The sequence below is a fragment of the Oncorhynchus gorbuscha genome, unplaced genomic scaffold (assembly GCF_021184085.1).
Source record: "Oncorhynchus gorbuscha isolate QuinsamMale2020 ecotype Even-year unplaced genomic scaffold, OgorEven_v1.0 Un_scaffold_541, whole genome shotgun sequence".
Taxonomy (NCBI): Eukaryota; Metazoa; Chordata; class Actinopteri; order Salmoniformes; family Salmonidae; genus Oncorhynchus; species Oncorhynchus gorbuscha.
In genome coordinates, this window is record NW_025745368.1 from 142,501 (window position 1) to 162,500 (window position 20,000).

General features: G+C 44.2%; 1 protein-coding gene across 2 annotated transcripts in view; it reads right to left on the bottom strand.

Moving 5' to 3' along the window:
• LOC124018541 (dachshund homolog 1-like) overlaps positions 1-20,000 on the bottom strand; it is a 117,423-nt gene that overhangs the window by 41,322 nt on the left and 56,101 nt on the right. The gene's annotated exons all lie outside the window — the stretch shown is intronic.

A 20,000-nucleotide genomic window follows, 5' to 3' on the forward strand; every position in this document is an offset into this window, starting at 1 on the left:
GGAAGGGAAAGGGGGCGAGAGGAAAAGGGGGAGGGAGGGAAAGGAGAGAGGAAAAGGGGGAGGGAGGGAAAGGAGAGAGGAAAAGGGGGAGGGAGGGAAAGGAGAGAGGAAAAGGGGGAGGAAGGGAAAGGGGGCGAGAGGAAAAGGGGGAGGGAGGGAAAGGGGGCGAGAGGAAAAGTGGGAGGGAGAGAAAGGGGGCGAGAAAGAGAGAGATGGTTTTCTATTGAGCTTGGTGGCAGCATAGCATACATTAGAAGGTGGAGGGTAAACCATTATATTGTCACACTCAGGACACTGGACCAAACAGAATGCTGTTTGCCTTGTGAAACCAGACTTCCAGAGCAACATTTGTGATGCTCAACATCCCAAAACCGAACATCTCTGGGGACATGAAACGCTTGAACAAACAAGGGGAAGAACATGTAAAACAAAGAGTGGAAGGTCATATAACAACATCTGAGATGGACTCTTTGAAACAGCCAATCACAGTACAGAAAATACATCTCCATGACACTTTACTTCTTTTTTTTGTCTTCTGGGTGAAATCACTAAAAAGACTTTGTTGATGATCCAGAAATAGACACACAGTTCCATTTTGCTGTCCCTCTGTCATACTCTGAGTGAAGAGGAGAGGAAGAGGAGGAAGATGTGGAAGAGGAGGAGGAGAAGGAAGAGAATGAGGAAGAGGAGGAGGAAGATGATGATGAAGAGGAGGAGGAGGAGGAGGAGAATGAGGAAGAGGAGGAAGATGTGGAAGAGGAGGAGGAGAAGGAAGAGAATCAGGAAGAGGAGGAAGATGATGATGAAGAGGAGGAGGAGGAGGAGGAGGAGAAGGAAGAGAATGAGGAAGAGGAGGAGGAAGATGATGATGAAGAGGAGGAGGTGGAGGAGAAGGAAGAGAATGAGGAAGAGGAGGAAGATGATGATGAAGAGGAGGAGGAGGAGGAGAAGGAAGAGAATGAGGAAGAGGAGGAGGAAGATGATGATGAAGAGGAGGAGGAGGGGGAGGAGAAGGAAGAGAATGAAGAAGAGGAGGAGGAAGATGATGATGAAGAGGAGGAGGAGGGGGAGAATAAGGAGGAGGAAGGGAAGAATAAAGAGGAGAAGGAGGAGAGGAGGTGGAAGAGGAGGAGGAGAAGGAGGAAGATGATGATGAAGAGGAGGAGGAGGGGGAGAATAAGGAGGAGGAAGAGGAGAAGGAGAGGAGGGGTGTCTGAGAATAAAGGTTATTAGCTCTTCCACTTCACATTCTGACATGTATTGTTTTGAATATAAAGCTTAAAGATGTTCAAATGAGAAGTTGTCTGTGAAGCTTTAGGACCTTTACTAGACACTGGAAAATGGAAAGAAAAGTGACTAATTAGACTGAATTGAATGATTGGACGATGTGGGAAAAACAAGACCCTTTTCCTTCCACTAGTATTGTGTTAGCAGACAACTAGAGATGTTGGATGTTAGTAGACTACTAGAGATGTTAGTAGACTACTAGAGATGTTGGATGTTAGTAGACTACTAGAGATGTTGGATGTTAGTAGACTACTAGAGATGTTAGTAGACTACTAGAGATGTTAGATGTTAGCAGACTACTAGAGATGTTGGATGTTAGTAGACTACTACAGAGATGTTAGATGTTAGTAGACTACTAGAGATGTTAGATGTTAGCAGACTACTACAGAGATGTTAGATGTTAGTAGACTACTAGAGATGTTAGATGTTAGCAGACTACTAGAGATGTTAGATGTTAGCAGACTACTAGAGATGTTAGATGTTAGCAGACTACTACAGAGATGTTAGATGTTAGCAGACTACTAGAGATGTTAGATGTTAGCAGACTACTAGAGATGTTAGATGTTAGCAGACTACTACAGAGATGTTAGATGTTAGCAGACTACTACAGATATGTTAGATGTTAGCAGACTACTACAGAGATGTTAGATGTTAGCAGACTACTAGAGATGTTAGATGTTAGCAGACTACTAGAGATGTTAGATGTTAGCAGACTACTACAGAGATGTTAGATGTTAGCAGACTACTACAGATATGTTAGATGTTAGCAGACTACTACAGAGATGTTAGATGTTAGCAGACTACTAGAGATGTTAGATGTCAGACTACTAGAGATGTTAGATGTTAGCAGACTACTAGAGATGTTAGATGTTAGCAGACTACTACAGAGATGTTAGATGTTAGCAGACTACTACAGAGATGTTAGATGTTAGCAGACTACTAGAGATGTTAGATGTCAGACTACTAGAGATGTTAGATGTTAGCAGACTACTAGAGATGTTAGATGTTAGTAGACTACTAGAGATGTTAGATGTTAGCAGACTACTACAGAGATGTTAGATGTTAGCGGGCTACTACAGAGATGTTAGATGTTAGCAGACGACTACAGAGATGTTAGATGTTAGCAGACGACTAGAGATGTTAGATGTTAGTAGACTACTAGAGAGATGTTAGATGTTAGCAGACTACTACAGAGATGTTAGATGTTAGTAGACTACTACAGAGATGTTAGATGTCAGACTACTAGAGATGTTAGATGTTTGTAGACTACTACAGAGATGTTAGATGTCAGACTACTAGAGATGTTAGATGTTAGCAGACTACTACAGAGATGTTAGATGTTAGCAGACGACTAGAGATGTTAGATGTTAGTAGACTACTAGAGAGATGTTAGCAGACTACTAGAGATGTTAGATGTTAGCAGACTACTAGAGATGTTAGATGTTAGCAGACTACTAGAGATGCTAGATGTTAGCAGACGACTAGAGATGTTAGATGTTAGCAGACTACTACAGAGATGTTAGATGTTAGCAGACGACTAGAGATGTTAGATGTTAGCAGACTACTACAGAGATGTTAGATGTTAGCAGACGACTAGAGATGTTAGATGTTAGCAGACTACTACAGAGATGTTAGATGTTAGCAGACTACTACAGAGATGTTAGATGTTTGTAGACTACTAGAGATGTTAGATGTTAGCAGACTACTACAGAGATGTTAGATGTTAGCAGACTACTAGAGATGTTAGATGTTAGCAGACTACTACAGATATGTTAGATGCTAGCAGACGACTAGAGATGTTAGATGTTAGCAGACTACTACAGAGATGTTAGATGTTAGCAGACTACTACAGAGATGTTAGATGTTTGTAGACTACTACAGAGATGTTAGATGTCAGACTACTAGAGATGTTAGATGTCAGACTACTAGAGATGCTAGATGTTAGCAGACTACTACAGAGATGTTAGATGTTAGCAGACTACTACAGAGATGTTAGATGTTTGTAGACTACTACAGAGATGTTAGATGTCAGACTACTAGAGATGTTAGATGTCAGACTACTAGAGATGTTAGATGTCAGACTACTAGAGATGTTAGATGTCAGACTACTAGAGATGTTAGATGTTAGCAGACTACTAGAGATGTTAGATGTTAGCAGACTACTACAGAGATGTTAGATGTTAACAGACGACGAGAGATGTTAGATGTTAGCAGACGACTAGAGATGATAGATGTTAGCAGACTACTAGAGAGATGTTAGATGTTAGCAGACTACTAGAGAGATGTTAGATGTTAGCAGACTACTACAGAGATGTTAGATGTTAGCAGACGACTAGAGTTGTTAGATGTTAGCAGACGACGAGAGATGTTAGATGTTAGTAGACTACTAGAGAGATGTTAGCAGACTACTAGAGATGTTAGATGTTAGCAGACGACTAGAGATGTTAGATGTTAGCAGACGACTAGAGATGTTAGATGCTAGCAGACTACTACAGAGATGTTAGATGTTAGCAGACGACTAGAGATGTTAGATGTTAGCAGACGACTAGAGATGTTAGATGTTAGCAGACTACTAGAGATGCTAGATGTTAGCAGACGACTAGAGATGTTAGATGTTAGCAGACTACTACAGAGATGTTAGATGTTAGCAGGCTACTACAGAGATGTTAGATGTTAGCAGACTACTACAGAGATGTTAGATGTTAGCAGACTACTAGAGATGTTAGATGTCAGACTACTAGAGATGTTAGATGTCAGACTACTAGAGATGCTAGATGTTAGCAGACTACTAGAGATGTTAGATGTTAGCAGACTACTAGAGATGTTAGATGTTAGCAGACTACTACAGAGATGCTAGATGTTAGCAGACGACGAGAGATGTTAGATGTTAGCAGACGACTAGAGAGATGTTGGATGTTAGCAGACTACAACAGAGATGTTAGATGTTAGCAGACTACAACAGAGATGTTAGATGTTAGCAGACTACTACAGAGATGCTAGATGTTAGCAGACGACGAGAGATGTTAGATGTTAGCAGACTACAACAGAGATGTTGGATGTTAGCAGACTACAACAGAGATGTTAGATGTTAGTAGACTACTAGAGAGATGTTAACAGACTACAGAGATGTTAGATGTTAGTAGACTACTAGAGAGATGTTAGCAGACTACTAGAGAGATGTTAGATGTTAGTAGACTACTAGAGAGATGTTAGCAGACTACTAGAGAGATGTTAGATGTTAGTAGACTACTAGAGAGATGTTAGCAGACTACTAGAGAGATGTTAGCAGACTACTAGAGAGATGTTAGCAGACTACAACAGAGATGTTAGATGTTAGCAGGCTACTAGAGAGATGTTGGATGTTAGCAGACTACTACAGAGATGTTAGATGCTAGCAGACTACTAGAGAGATTTGTAAGTCGCTCTGGATAAGAGCGTCTGCTAAATGACTTAAATGTAAATGTTAGATCACTCAAAAGGAAGAAGCCACATGTTATAGTAAAAGTAAACTCAAAAGTCAAGTCCAAAACGATGCTGTGCTGGTTAATAGTATGTTTCCACATGCCTCATGATTATTCTGGTGGAGACGTGTTCATGATTTACACCAGACTTCTGTCTTCCTTCAACTGTCACTTTATATCATGATGTCTGGAGGAGCTCAGTAGAGAGTGGTGACGACAAACAGACAGGCCTCAGAGAAGACTCCAGAACATTACCCCCTCTAACTAAAACACTACAGCGCTGTCAGGGTGTGTGTGTGTGTGTGTGTGTGTGTGTGTGTGTGTGTGTGTGTGTGTGTGTGTGTGTGTGTGTGTGTGTGTGTGTGTGTGTGTGTGTGTGTGTGTGTGTGTGTGTGTGTGTGTGTGTGTGTGTGTGTGTGTGTGTGTGTTTTGACCGAAGTCAAACTCTGGTCAGAAGAACCACTCCATCAGTTTTGGGGCTCTGAAGGGTCCCGTCTGTCTGTGATGGGACAGACTGAGACTCTGACGGTGTGTCTCAGCTACCACAGAGCTACAGTCTGTCTGTGATGGGACAGACTGAGACTCTGACGGTGTGTCTCAGCTACCACAGAGCTACATTCAGTGTTGTATGTGCTGGATGGCAGGTTACAGTGTTGTATGTACTGGATGGCAGGTTACAGTGTTGTATGTACTGGATGGCAGGTTACAGTGTTGTATGTGCTGGATGGCAGGTTACAGTGTTGTATGTACTGGATGGCAGGTTACAGTGTTGTATGTACTGGATGGCAGGTTACAGTGTTGTATGTACTGGATGGCAGGTTACAGTGTTGTATGTACTGGATGGCAGGTTACAGTGTTGTATGTACTGGATGGCAGGTTACAGTGTTGTATGTACTGGATGGCAGGTTACAGTGTTGTATGTACTGGATGGCAGGTTACAGTGTGGTATGTACTGGATGGCAGGTTACAGTGTGGTATGTACTGGATGGCAGGTTACAGTGTGGTATGTACTGGATGGCAGGTTACAGTGTGGTATGTACTGGATGGCAGGTTACAGTGTTGTATGTACTGGATGGCAGGTTACAGTGTGGTATGTACTGGATGGCAGGTTACAGTGTTGTATGTACTGGATGGCAGGTTACAGTGTTGTATGTACTGGATGGCAGGTTACAGTGTGGTATGCACTGGATGGCAGGTTACAGTGTGGTATGTACTGGATGGCAGGTTACAGTGTGGTATGTACTGGATGGCAGGTTACAGTGTGGTATGTACTGGATGGCAGGTTACAGGTTATGTGTGGGTAGTGTGTATGTACTGGATGGCAGGTTACAGTGTTGTATGTACTGGATGGCAGGTTACAGTGTTGTATGTACTGGATGGCAGGTTACAGTGTGGTATGTACTGGATGGCAGGTTACAGTGTGGTATGTACTGGATGGCAGGTTACAGTGTGGTATGTACTGGATGGCAGGTTACAGTGTGGTATGTACTGGATGGCAGGTTACAGTGTTGTATGTACTGGATGGCAGGTTACAGTGTTGTATGTACTGGATGGCAGGTTACAGTGTGGTATGTACTGGATGGCAGGTTACAGTGTGGTATGTACTGGATGGCAGGTTACAGTGTGGTATGTACTGGATGGCAGGTTACAGTGTGGTATGTACTGGATGGCAGGTTACAGTGTGGTATGTACTGGATGGCAGGTTACAGTGTGGTATGTACTGGATGGCAGGTTACAGTGTGGTATGTACTGGATGGCAGGTTACAGTGTGGTATGTACTGGATGGCAGGTTACAGTGTGGTATGTACTGGATGGCAGGTTACAGTGTGGTATGTACTGGATGGCAGGTTACAGTGTGGTATGTACTGGATGGCAGGTTACAGTGTGGTATGTACTGGATGGCAGGTTACAGTGTGGTATGTACTGGATGGCAGGTTACAGTGTGGTATGTACTGGATGGCAGGTTACAGTGTGGTATGTACTGGATGGCAGGTTACAGTGTGGTATGTACTGGATGGCAGGTTACAGTGTGGTATGTACTGGATGGCAGGTTACAGTGTGGTATGTACTGGATGGCAGGTTACAGTGTGGTATGTACTGGATGGCAGGTTACAGTGTGGTATGTACTGGATGGCAGGTTACAGTGTGGTATGTACTGGATGGCAGGTTACAGTGTGGTATGTGCTGGATTTGTACAATACAATACCTAAACCTACATCGGAAATGCATAATATACACAATGACACCAGACTATTGTGTTGCTGTTGCTCATTTCAAATTCAAATAGACAAACAGCTAGAAAATAAAAGCCAGTCAGACCCACTATATCATCCCCGTGTATCAGACCCACTATTTCACCTCTGTGTATCAGACCCACTATTTCACCCCCGTGTATCATCAGACCCACTATTTCATCCCTGTGTATCATCAGACCCACTATTTCACCCCTGTGTATCATCAGACCCACTATTTCACCCCTGTGTATCATCAGACCCACTATTTCACCCCTGTGTATCATCAGACCCACTATTTCACCCCTGTGTATCATCAGACCCACTATTTCAGCTCTGTGTATCAGACCCACTATTTCACCCCTGTGTATCATCAGACCCACTATTTCACCCCTGTGTATCAGACCCACTATTTCATCCCTGTGTATCAGACCCACTATTTCACCCCTGTGTATCAGACCCACTATTTCACCCCTGTGTATCAGACCCACAATTTCACCCCTGTGTATCAGACCCACTATTTCACCCCTGTGTATCAGACCCACTATTTCACCCCTGTGTGCTGTTGAAATGTAACTATTTTATAGATGCATAAACCAATCCACATGGGAGAGAAGGGAACAATCTAAATATTGAACATTCAAGAAAACAAAACCAAAAATAAAACAATAGAAGCAGGAAGCGAAACAAAAGAGAGCTAATGACTGTTCTGTCGCCGTGCCAACGGGAACGCTGAGTAATTCCAAACACAAAGACAATAAACTTGGACCAAATTCCACACAATTTCCCAAATATAATAGAATGTGTGCAAACAGAAAGAAGTCCCCAAAGAAGAGATGGAAACAGAAAGACATTTTAAAAAGAAAAAGCTTTTACTAAATTAGGTGGATTGCACATATGTGCAGTGGTTCATCTGGACGCCTTTTGCAATTTACCCTCCCTCCCTCTCCCTCCCTCCCTCTCCCTTCCTCCCTCCCTCCCTCCCACCCTCTCACTCCCTCCCTCCCACCTCTCACCCTCCCTCACCCCTCCCTCTCCCTTCCTCCCTCCCTCCCTCCCACCTCCCTCCCACCTCTCTCACCCCTCCCTCCCTCACCCCTCCCTCCCTCACCCTCTCCCTCCTCACTCTCCCTCCCCTCCATCCCTTCCTCACCCTCCCCCTCCCTCCCTCCCTCCCTCCCTCCCTCTCCCCTCCCTCCCTCCCTCCCTCCCTCCCACCCTCCTCCCTCCCTCCCTCCCTCCCTCCCTCCCTCCCTCCCTCCCTCCCTCCCTCCCCCTCCCTCCCTCCCTCCCTCCTCCCTCCCCCTCCCTCCCCCTCCCTCTCACCCTCCCTCCCTCCCCCTCCATCCCTTCCTCACCCTCCCTCCCTCCCTCCCTCCCTCCCTCTTCCCTCACCCTCCCTCCCTCCCTCCCTCCCCTCCCTCCCCCTCCCTCCCTCCCTCCCTCCCTCCCCCTCACCCCCTCCATCCCCTCCCTCCCCCTCCCTCCCCCTCCCTCCCTCCCTCCCTCCCTCCCTCCCTCCCTCCCTCCCTCCCTCCCTCCCTCCCTCCCTCCCCCTCCCTCCCCTCCTCCCTCCCTCCCTCCCCTCCCTCTCCCTTCCTCACTCCCTCCTCCCTCCCTTCCCCCCCTCCATCCCTTCCTCACCCTCCCTCCCTCCCTCCCTCCCTCGCCCCTCCTCTCCCTCCTCACCCTCCCTCCTCCCTCCCTCTCCCTCCTCCTCCCCTCCCCTCCCTCCCTCCCTCCCTCCCTCCCTCCTCCTCCCTCCCTCCCTCCCTCCCTCCCTCCCTCCCTCCCTCCCTCCCTCCCTTCCTCACCCTCCCTCCCTCCCTCCCTCTCCCCCCCCTCACCCTCCCTCCCTCCCTCCCTCCCTCCCTCCCTCCCTCCCTCCCTCCCTCCCTCCTCCCTCCCCTCCCTCCCTCCTCCCTCCCTCCCTCCCTCTCCCTCCCTCCCTCCCTCCCTCCCTCCCTCCCTCCCTCCCTCGCTCGCTCGCTCCCTCAACCTGACCAGAAATAGAAACAAAAGATGTCCTCCTGAATGGAAGGAGATGAACGGATGTTGGAGGAATGGAGGAATTGGTTATTGGTTGCTATAGGACCCAGCTTATTACATTATATATATTCTTCATGTCTGGCCTAGCCTTGAAACTTCAGCATAATCCCTAACAAAGGTCGCCATGGTTGCTCATCTAAGAAAAAAAGAAAATAAAAACTTACAGCACAGAAATACAGACAATGACAATAATGTTTTAAAAAACGACAAAAACGTTTATGATCCAAACTCTGTCAGGTTGGATGGGGAGCGTCGCTGCACAGATATTTTCAGGTCTCTCCAGAGATGTTCGATCAGGTTCAAGTCCGGGCTCTGGCTGGGCCACTAAAGGACATTCAGAGACTTGTCCCGAAGCCACTCCTGCGTTGTTTTGGCTGTGTGCCTAGGATCGTTGTCCTGTTGGAAGGTGAACCTTTGCCCCAGTCTGAGGTCATGAGCACACTGGAGCAGGTTTTCATCAAGGATCTCTCTGTACTTCTTTCCTTCGATCCTGACTAGTCTCCCAGTCCCTGCCACTGAAAAACACCCCCACAGCATGACGCTACCACCACCATGCTTCACCGTATGGATGGTGCCAGGTTTCCTCCAGAAGTGACACTTGGCATTCAGGCCAAAGAGTTCACTCATGGTTTCATCAGACCAGAGAATCTTGTTTCTCATGGTCTGAGTGTCCTTTAGGTGCGTTTTGGCAAACTACAAGCGGGCTGTCATGTGCCTTTTGCTGAGGAGTGGCTTCCGTCTGGCCACTCGACCATAAAGACCTGATTGGTGGAGGGCTGCAGGGATGGTTGCCCTTCTGGAAGGTTCTCCCATCTCCGCAGAGGAACTCTGGAGTTCTGTCAGAGTGACCATTGGGTTCTTGGTCTCCTTCGTGCGTCTCATAGCAAAGGGTCGGAATACTTACAGTACCAGTCAAAAGTTTGGACACACCTACCCCAGTTTTTTATTTTTTATATTTTCTACATTGTAGAATCATAGCGAAGATCTCAAAAATATGAAATAACACATATGGAATCATCTAGTAAACCAAGAAGTGTTAAACAAATCAAAATATATTTTATATTTTTCTAAGTAGCCACCCTTTGCCTTGATGACAGCTTTGCATTCTCTCAACCAGCAGAATGAGGTAGTCACCTGGAATTCATTTCCATTAACAGATGTGCCTTGTTAAAAGTTCATTTGTGGAATTTCATTCCTTCTTAATGTGTTTGAGCCAATCAGTTGTGTTGTGACAAGGTAGGGTTGGTATACAGAAGATAGCCCTATTTGGTAAAAGACCAAGCACATATTATGGCAAGAACAGCTCAAATAAGCAAAGAGAAATGACAGTCCATCATTACTTTAAGACATGAAGGTCAGTCAATACATTACACAAAACGTAACATTTCAAGAGCTTTGAACGTTTCTTCAAGTGCAGTCTCAAAAACCATCAAGCACTATGATGAAACTGGGCTCTCATGAGGACCGCCACAGGAAAGGAAGACCCAGAGATACCTCTTCAACAGAGGGTAAGTTCATTAGATTTACCAGCCTCAGAATTTGCAGCCCAAATAAATACTTTGCAGAGTTCAAGTAACAGACACATCTCAACATCAACTGCTCAGAGGAGACTGTGTGAATCAGGCTTCATGGTCAAATGTCTGCAAAGAAGCCACTACTAAAGGGCACCAATAAGAAGAAGAGACTTGCTTGAGCCAAGAAACACGAGCAAAGAGACCAAATTTTAGATTTTTGGTTCCAACTGCCGTGTCTTTGTGGAACAGATGATCTCCGCATGTGTGGTTCCCACCGTGAAGCATGGAGGAAGAGGTGTGATGGTGCTTTGCTGGTGACACTGATTTATTTGGCTACTACCACATCATTATGCAGCGATATGCCATCCCATCTGGTTTGCGCTTAGTGGTACTTTCATTTGTTTTTCAACAGGACAATGACCCAACACACCTCCAGGCTGTGTCAGGGCTATTTGACCAAGAAGGAGAGTGATGGAGTGCTGCATCAGATGCCTTGGCCTCCACAATCACCCGACCTCAACCCAATTGAGATTGTCTGGGATGAGTTGGACCGCAGAGTGAAGGAAAAGCAGCCAACAAGTGCTCAGCATATGTGGGAACTCCTTCAAATCAAATCAATCAAATCAAATTTATTTATATAGCCCTTCGTACATCAGCTGATATCTCAAAGTGCTGTACAGAAAGACTGTTGGAAAAGCATTCCAGGTGAAGCTGGTTGAGAGAATGGCAAGAGTGTGCAAAGCAGTCATCAAGGCAAGAATCTAAAATATATTTTGATTTGTTTAACACTTTTGTTGGTTACTACATGATTCCATATGTGTTATTTCATAGTTTTGATGTCTTCACTATTTGTCTAAAACGTAGAAAATAGTTTTCAAAAATAAAGAAAAACCCTTGAATGAGTAGGTGTGTCCAAACTTTTGACTGGTACTGTATGTAAATAAGGTATTTCTGTTTTTAATTTGTTATACATTTTCAGAATTTTTCTAAAAAGCTGTTTTCGTTTTGTCATTATGGGATATTGTGTGTAGATTGATGAGAGAAAACAACAACAATTGAATCAATGTCAGAAAAAGGCTGTAACGTAGCAAAATGTGGGAAAAGGGAAGGGGCCTGAATACTTTCTGAATGCTCTGTATAAAACCTTGTATGTATGTTGTAGATTTCCTAAAGAAACCTCAGCGTTTGACTGGTGATGGCCTTCTCTTTCCCACATTAAGGTGCTAATGGCTGCTCAGTTAATGTAGTTCATGTGTGTGTGTGTGTGTGTGTGTGTGTGTGTGTGTGTGTGTGTGTGTGTGTGTGTGTGTGTGTGTGTGTGTGTGTGTGTGTGTGTGTGTGTGTGTGTGTGTGTGTGTGTGTGTGTGTGTGTGTGTGTGTGTGTGTGTGTGTGTGTAGCGATGTAGACAGGAAGTGGCTTTATGGAAAAACAGGCCAAATGCTTTGTGTTTGTTCATTGTGCAGCTCAACCTATAATTAAACAATGGTTAACGAGTTAACATTGTTTTATCGCTTATGGCAACGACACAAACAGAACACCCACAGCAGTGGAGGCTGCTGAGAGGAGGACGGTTTGCTCTCTGCAGCAGACAGACAGAATGGTGTGATATTTGATCCAGGGGAGGCTGCTGAGAGGAGGACGGCTCATCATAATGTCTGGAACGGAGCGAATGGAACAGCATCAAACACCTGGAAACCATGGAAACCATGGAAACCATGGAAACCAGGTGTTTGATGTATTTGATACCATTCCACTGATTCAGATCCAGTCATTACCACGAAACCTGTCCTCCCCAATTAAGGTGCCACCAACCTCCTGTGACACACAGGTGGTAGTGGGTCAGAACCATCGACACAGGTGGTAGTGGGTCAGAACCATCAACACAGGTGGTAGTGGGGCAGAACCATCAACACAGGTGGTAGTGGGTTAGAACCATCAACACAGGTGGTAGTGGGGCAGAACCATCGACACAGGTGGTAGTGGGGCAGAACCATCGACACAGGTGGTAGTGGGTTAGAACCATCAACACAGGTGGTAGTGGGTCAGAACCATCAACACAGGTGGTAGTCGACACAGGTGGTAGTGGGGCAGAACCATCGACACAGGTGGTAGTGGGGCAGAACCATCAACACAGGTGGTAAGTCAGAACCATCAACACAGGTGGTAGTGATGCAAACAGGTGGTAGTGGGGAAATGTTAAGGCCTTAGTTCACACACACAGGTGGTACAGAACCACACACACACACACACACACACACACACACACACACAGAACCATCAACACACACACAGTGGGTCACACACCATCAACACACACACACACACACACACACACCACAACACACACAGTGGGTCAGAACCATCAACACAGGTGGTAGAGAAAGGATCAGCATTCAGTCTGGTCTCATAGACTAGAACACAGGTGGTATGATTAGTCATGATATGTCACAGTTTGGTATGGTTCCATAAGACAAAAAGCAAAAACAAAAATAGGGTGTTAGTTGCGGTGGATGGCATCTAGCAACCCAAAGGTTTCACGAATCTCATCATGGACAACTTTAGCATTTTAGCTAATTAGCAACTTTGCAACTACTTACTACTTTGTAGCTACTTTTCAATTACTTAGCATGTTAACTAACCCTTCCCTTATCCCTTTAAGGGAGAAAGAGAGAGGGAGGGAGAAATAGAGAGGGAGAAAGAGAGAGGGAGAAAAGAGGGAGAGAGAAAGAGAGGGAGGGAGACAGAGAGGGAGGAGAAAGAGAGAGGGAGAAAGAGAGAGGGAGAAAGAGAGAGGGAGAAAGAGGGAGATATAGAGAGAGAAAGAGAGAGGGAGACAGAGAGAGGGAGAAAGAGAGAGAGAAAGGGAGAGAGAAAGAGAGATAGAGAAAAAGAGGGATGAGCATTCAGTCTGGTCTCATAGACTAGACGGAGACAGAGAGGGAGAAGAGATGATTAGTATGAATGTCACGTTTGAGTATGGTTCCATAAGACAAAAAGAAAAGGGAGGGGAAAAATAGGAGTGGAGAGGGAGAAAGAGGGGAGGTGAAAGATGGCATCTAGCAACCCAAAGGTTTCATGAGAGAAATCTCATCATGGACAACTTTAGGATTTTAGATAATTAGACAACTTTGAACTAGGAGAGAGAAAGAGACTAGAGAAAGTAGCTAGGGAGAAAGAGAATTACTTAGCAGAGAGGGTTAACTAACCCTTCCCTTATCCCTTTAGAGGGAGAGAGAAAGAGGGAGAGAGAAAGGGAGGAGAGAAAGAGAGGGGGAAAGAGAGAGGGAGAAAAAGAGGGAGAAAGAGGAGAGAGAGAAAGAGAGGGAGAAAAGAGGGAGAAGAGAGAGGGAGAGAGGGAGAAGAGAGAGAGAGGGAGACAGAGAGAGGGAGAAAGAAGAGGGAGAAAGAGAGAGGGAGAAAGAGGGAGAGAGAAAGAGAGAGAGAGAAAGAAATGGAGGGAAACAGAGAGGGAGAAAGAGAGAGGGAGAAAGAGGGAGAGAGAAAGAGAGATGGAGAAAGAGAGAGGGAGAAAGAGAGGAGAGAAGAGAGAGGGAGAAAGAGGGAGAGAGAAAGAAGATGGAGAAAGAGAGAGGGAGAAAGAGGGAGAGAGAAAGAGAGAGAGAGAAAGAGAGGGAGACAGAGAGGAGGGAGACAGAGAGGGAGAAAGAGAGAGGAGAGAAGAGAGAGAGAGAGAAAGAGAGAGAGAGAAAGAGAGAGGGAGAAAGAGAGAGGGAGAAAGAGAAGGGAGAAGAGAGAGGGAGAGAAAGAGAAAGGTGGAGGGAGAAAGAGAGAGAGAGAAAGAGAGAAAGGTGGAGGGAGAAAGAGAGAGAGGGAGACATAGAGAGGGAGAAGAGAGAGGGGAGAGAGGGAGAAAGAGGGAGAGAGAAAGAGAGAGAGAAAGAGAGGGAGGGAAACAGAGAGGGAGAAAGAGAGAGGGAGAAAGAGGGAGAGAGAAAGAGAGATGGAGAAAGAGAGAGGGAGAAAGAGGGAGAGAAAGAGAGAGAGGGAGAAAGAGGGAGAGAGAAAGAGAGATGGAGAAAGAGGGAGAGAGAAAGAGAGGGAGGGAGACAGAGAGGGAGAAAGAGAGAGGGAGAAAGAGAGATAGAGAGAGAGAAAGAGAGAGGGAGAAAGAGAGAGGGAGGAAGAGAGAGGGAGAAAGAGAGAGAGAAAGAGAGAGGGAGAAAGAGAGAAACGTGGAGGGAGAAAGAGAGAGAGAGAAAGGTGGAGGGAGAAAGAGAGAGAGAGAAAGGTGGAGGGAGAAAGAGAGATAGAGAAAGGTGGAGGTAGTGGAATTCAGTGATACACAGAGCCCCTTTTTAAAGAGATTGGTTTTAAGTGAGTGCCAAGTGACATCCCCGCTGTTGATTGAAGGAGGCATTAAACGGTACTAGTCTATTGTGTAGTACACGCTCTGAGACACACACACACACACACACACACACACACACACACACACACACACACACACACACACACACACACACACACACACACACACACACACACACACACACACACACACACACACACACACACACACACACACACACACACACCGTAATTAATCATAGATGGTATTTGTGCCATTGTGTTGCTGTCTTTTCGGATCATGTCTGATCTTCTCTTTCTAAAGGTCACATGAGCCTTTATAAGATGAAACCTGACACACACAGAGAGAGAGAGACTCACACACACACACACACACAGAGAGAGAGAGAGACTCACACACACACACAGAGAGAGAGAGACACACACACACACACACACACACACACAGAGAGAGACTCACACACACACACACACACACACACACACACACACAGAGAGAGAGAGACACACACACACACACACACACACACACACACACACACACACACACACACACACACACACACACACACACACACACACACACACACAGAGAGACTCACACACACACACACACACACACACACACACACACACACACACACACACACACACACACACACACACACACACACACACACACACACACACACACACACACACACACACACACACACACACACACACACACACACACACACAGAGAGATTCACAAAATGTGACAAACACCAAATTGAGACTGCCTGCAGAAATCTGCAAAAATATCCTCTGTGTACAACGTAAAACACCAAATAATACATGCAGAGCAGAATTAGGCCGATACCCACTAATTATCAAAATCCAGAAAAGAGCCGTTAAATTCTACAACCACCTAAAGAGAAGCGATTCCCAAACCTTCCATAATAAAGCCATCACCTACAGAGAGATGAACCTGGAGAAGAGTTCCCTAAGCAAGCTGGTCCTGGGGCTCTGTTCACAAACACAAACACACCCTACAGAGTCCCAGGACAGCAACACAATTAGACCCAAACAAATCATCAGAAAACAAAAAGATAATTACTTAACACAGGAAAGAATTATCAAAAAAACAGAGCAAACTAGAATGCTTTTGGCCCTAAACAGAGAGTACACAGCGGCAGAATACCTGACCACTGTGACTGACCCAAATTTAAGGAAAGCTTTGACTATGTACAGAATCAGTAAGCATAGCCTTGCTATTGAGAAAGGCCACCGTAGGCAGACATGGCTCTCAAGAGAAGACAGGCTATGTGCTCACTGCCCACAAAATGAGGTGGAAACTGAGCTGCACTTCCTAACCTCCTGCCCAATGTATGACCATATTAGAGACACATATTTCCCTCAGATTACACAGATCCACAAAGAATTCTAAAACAAACCCAATTTTGATAAACGTCCATATCTACTGGGTGAAATACCACACAGTGTGCCATCACAGAAACAAGATTTGTGACCTGTTGCCACAAGAAATGGCAACCAGTAAAGGAATTCATCATTCAGTATAATGGAGGAGGTGAATACAGATGGAGGAATTCATCATTCAGTATAATGGAGGAGGTGAATAGAGATGGAGGAATTCATCATTCAGTATAATGGAGGAGGTGAATACAGATGGAGGAATTCATCATTCAGTATAATATTCAGATGGAGGAATTCATCATTCAGTATAATGGAGGAGGTGAATACAGATGGAGGAATTCATCATTCAGTATAATGGAGGAGGTGAATACAGATGGAGGAATTCATCATTCAGTATAATGGAGGAGGTGAATACAGATGGAGGAATTCATCATTCAGTATAATGGAGGAGGTGAATAGAGATGGAGGAATTCATCATTCAGTATAATGGAGGAGGTGAATAGTATAATGGAGGAGGTGAAGATGGAGGAATTCATCATTGTATAATGGAGGAATGGAGGAATTCATCATGGAGGAGGGAGAGATGGAGGAATTCATCATTCAGTATAATTCAGTATAATGGAGGAGGTGACCTAATGGACCTACTGCCATTTTCCTTACACCTTACACTGAAACTCTGTAGAGGCAGGCAGGCAGGCAGGCAGGCAGGCAGGCAGGCAGGCAGGCAGGCAGGCAGGCAGGCAGGCAGGCAGGCACCAGACCACACACACACACACACACACACACACACACACACACACACACACACACACACACACACACACACACACACACACACACACACACACACACACACACACACACAGCGTATCTTTTCACAGAGGGTCTGTTTTTAGAAAGGATGTAAACAGACTAATTAAAGATCAGCATCCAGAAAGAGATAACAGCTGTGTGTGTGTGTGTGTGTGTGTGTGTGTGTGTGTGTGTGTGTGTGTGTGTGTGTGTGTGTGTGTGTGTGTGTGTGTGTGTGTGTGTGTGTGTGTGTGTGTGTGTGTGTGTGTGTGTGTGTGTGTGTGTGTGTTACTGGCTCAGTTGGTTAACTTTGAACATTAGCTGTTATTTCTAACAGAAGCCAACCGGTGACGCACATGGTCCGTCTCTCCATTGTTAGCTATTTAGTTTACTGTAATACAGCAGGCTGAAGGAGACATCTGTATTTAAAACTAGTTTACTGGTTTATCTTACTGTAATACAGCAGGCTGAAGGAGACATCTGTATTTAAAACTAGTTTACTGGTTTATCTTACTGTAATACAGCAGGCTGAAGGAGACATCTGTATTTAAAACTAGTTTACTGGTTTATCTTACTGTAATATCTTACTGTAATACTGTGGGCTGAAGGAGACATCTGTATTTAAAACTAGTTTACTGGTTTATCTTACTGTAATATAGTGGGCTGAAGGAGACATCTGTATTTAAAACTAGTTTACTGGTTTATCTTACTGTAATATAGTGGGCTGAAGGAGACATCTGTATTTAAAACTAGTTTACTGGTTTATCTTACTGTAATACCTTACTGTAATATCTTACTGTAATACTGTGGGCTGAAGGAGACATCTGTATTTAAAACTAGTTTACTGGTTTATCTTACTGTAATATCTTACTGTAATACTGTGGGCTGAAGGAGACATCTGTATTTAAAACTAGTTTATCTTACTGTAATATCTTACTGTAATACAGCAGGCTGAAGGAGACATCTGTATTTAAAACTAGTTTACTGGTTTATCTTACTGTAATATAGTGGGCTGAAGGAGACATCTGTATTTAAATCTAGTTTACTGGTTTATCTTACTGTAATATCTTACTGTAATACTGTGGGCTGAAGGAAACATCTGTATTTAAAACTAGTTTACTGGTTTATCTTACTGTAATATCTTACTGTAATACTGTGGGCTGAAGGAGACATCTGTATTTAAAACTAGTTTACTGGTTTATCTTACTGTAATATAGTTGGCTGAAGGAGACATCTGTATTTAAAACTAGTTTACTGGTTTATCTTACTGTAATACCTTACTGTAATATCTTACTGTAATACCTTACTGTAATATCTTACTGTAATAAACCAGGTTGATTTGTGATCCTGTTCAGGCTTTGATAATCCCTGTCTTCTGTCTTAACATATCATTTGTAACCAGCCAATAGCTGGAACCCTGCACCAAATCAAACACAGTCATCGATTTGTGTTTCAGATCCTAAACTACAGAGAACACTATTGATTTCTTCTTTTATGTTAAACATTCTGTTGTGTTTCAGGTGAAGCTGTTGTACGAGGGGCTATTATATAAACACATCTGATTTGTGTTTCAGGTGAAGCTGTTGTATGAGGGGCTATTATATAAACACATCTGATTTGTGTTTCAGGTGAAGCTGTTGTATTGCCAGTTCAGTCCCAGAGGCAGAAGGACAGGTGGTCTCTGGTAAAGGAAGTCTCAGTTACTCTCAACCCTCATTCATACACCAACATGGGACTAAATCTTAGAAGGCTACCTTCATAACAGAGTCATGACACATTCATAACCCATACATACCACATTCATAACCCATACATACTGCATTCATAACCCATACATACTACATTCATAACCCATACATACTGCATTCATAACCCATACATACCACATTCATAACCCATACATACCACATTCATAACCCATACATACCTCATTCATAACATTCATAACCCATACATACCTCATTCATAACCCATACATACCGCATTCATAACCCATACATACCGCATTCATAACCCATACATACCGCATTCATAACCCATACATACTGCATTCATAACCCATACATACTGCATTCATAACCCATACATAACCCATACATACTGCATTCATAACCCATACATACTGCATTCATAACCCATACATACTGCATTCATAACCCATTCATAACCCATACATACTACATTCATAACCCATACATACTGCATTCCAGGTGAAGCTGGTTGAGAGAATGCCAAGAGTGTGCAAAGCTGTCAACAAGGCAAAGGGTGGCTACTTTGAAGAATATAAAATATATTTTGATTTGTTTAACACTTTTTTGTTTACTACATGATTCCATATGTGTTATTTCATAGTTTCTGATGTCTTCACTAAAAACAACAGCCCTGGAATGAGTAGGTGTGTCCAAACTTTAGACTGGTACTGTGTATAGTATATCTATTTGACTGGTACTGTGTATAGTATATCTGTCCAGCTGTTTGACTGGTACTGTGTATAGTATATCTGTCCAGCTGTTTGACTGGTACTGTGTATAGTATATCTGTCCAGCTGTTTGACTGGTACTGTGTATAGTATATCTGTCCAGCTGTTTGACTGGTACTGTGTATAGTGTTTGACTGGTACTGTGTATAGTATATCTGTCCAGCTGTTTGACTGGTACTGTGTATAGTGTTTGACTGGTACTGTGTATAGTGTTTGACTGGTACTGTGTATAGTATATCTATTTGACTGGTACTGTGTATAGTGTTTGACTGGTACTGTGTATAGTATATCTATTTGACTGGTACTGTGTATAGTGTTTGACTGGTACTGTGTATAGTATATGACTGGTACTGTGTATAGTATATGACTGGTACTGTGTATAGTGTTTGACTGGTACTGTGTATAGTGTTTGACTGGTACTGTGTATAGTGTTTGACTGGT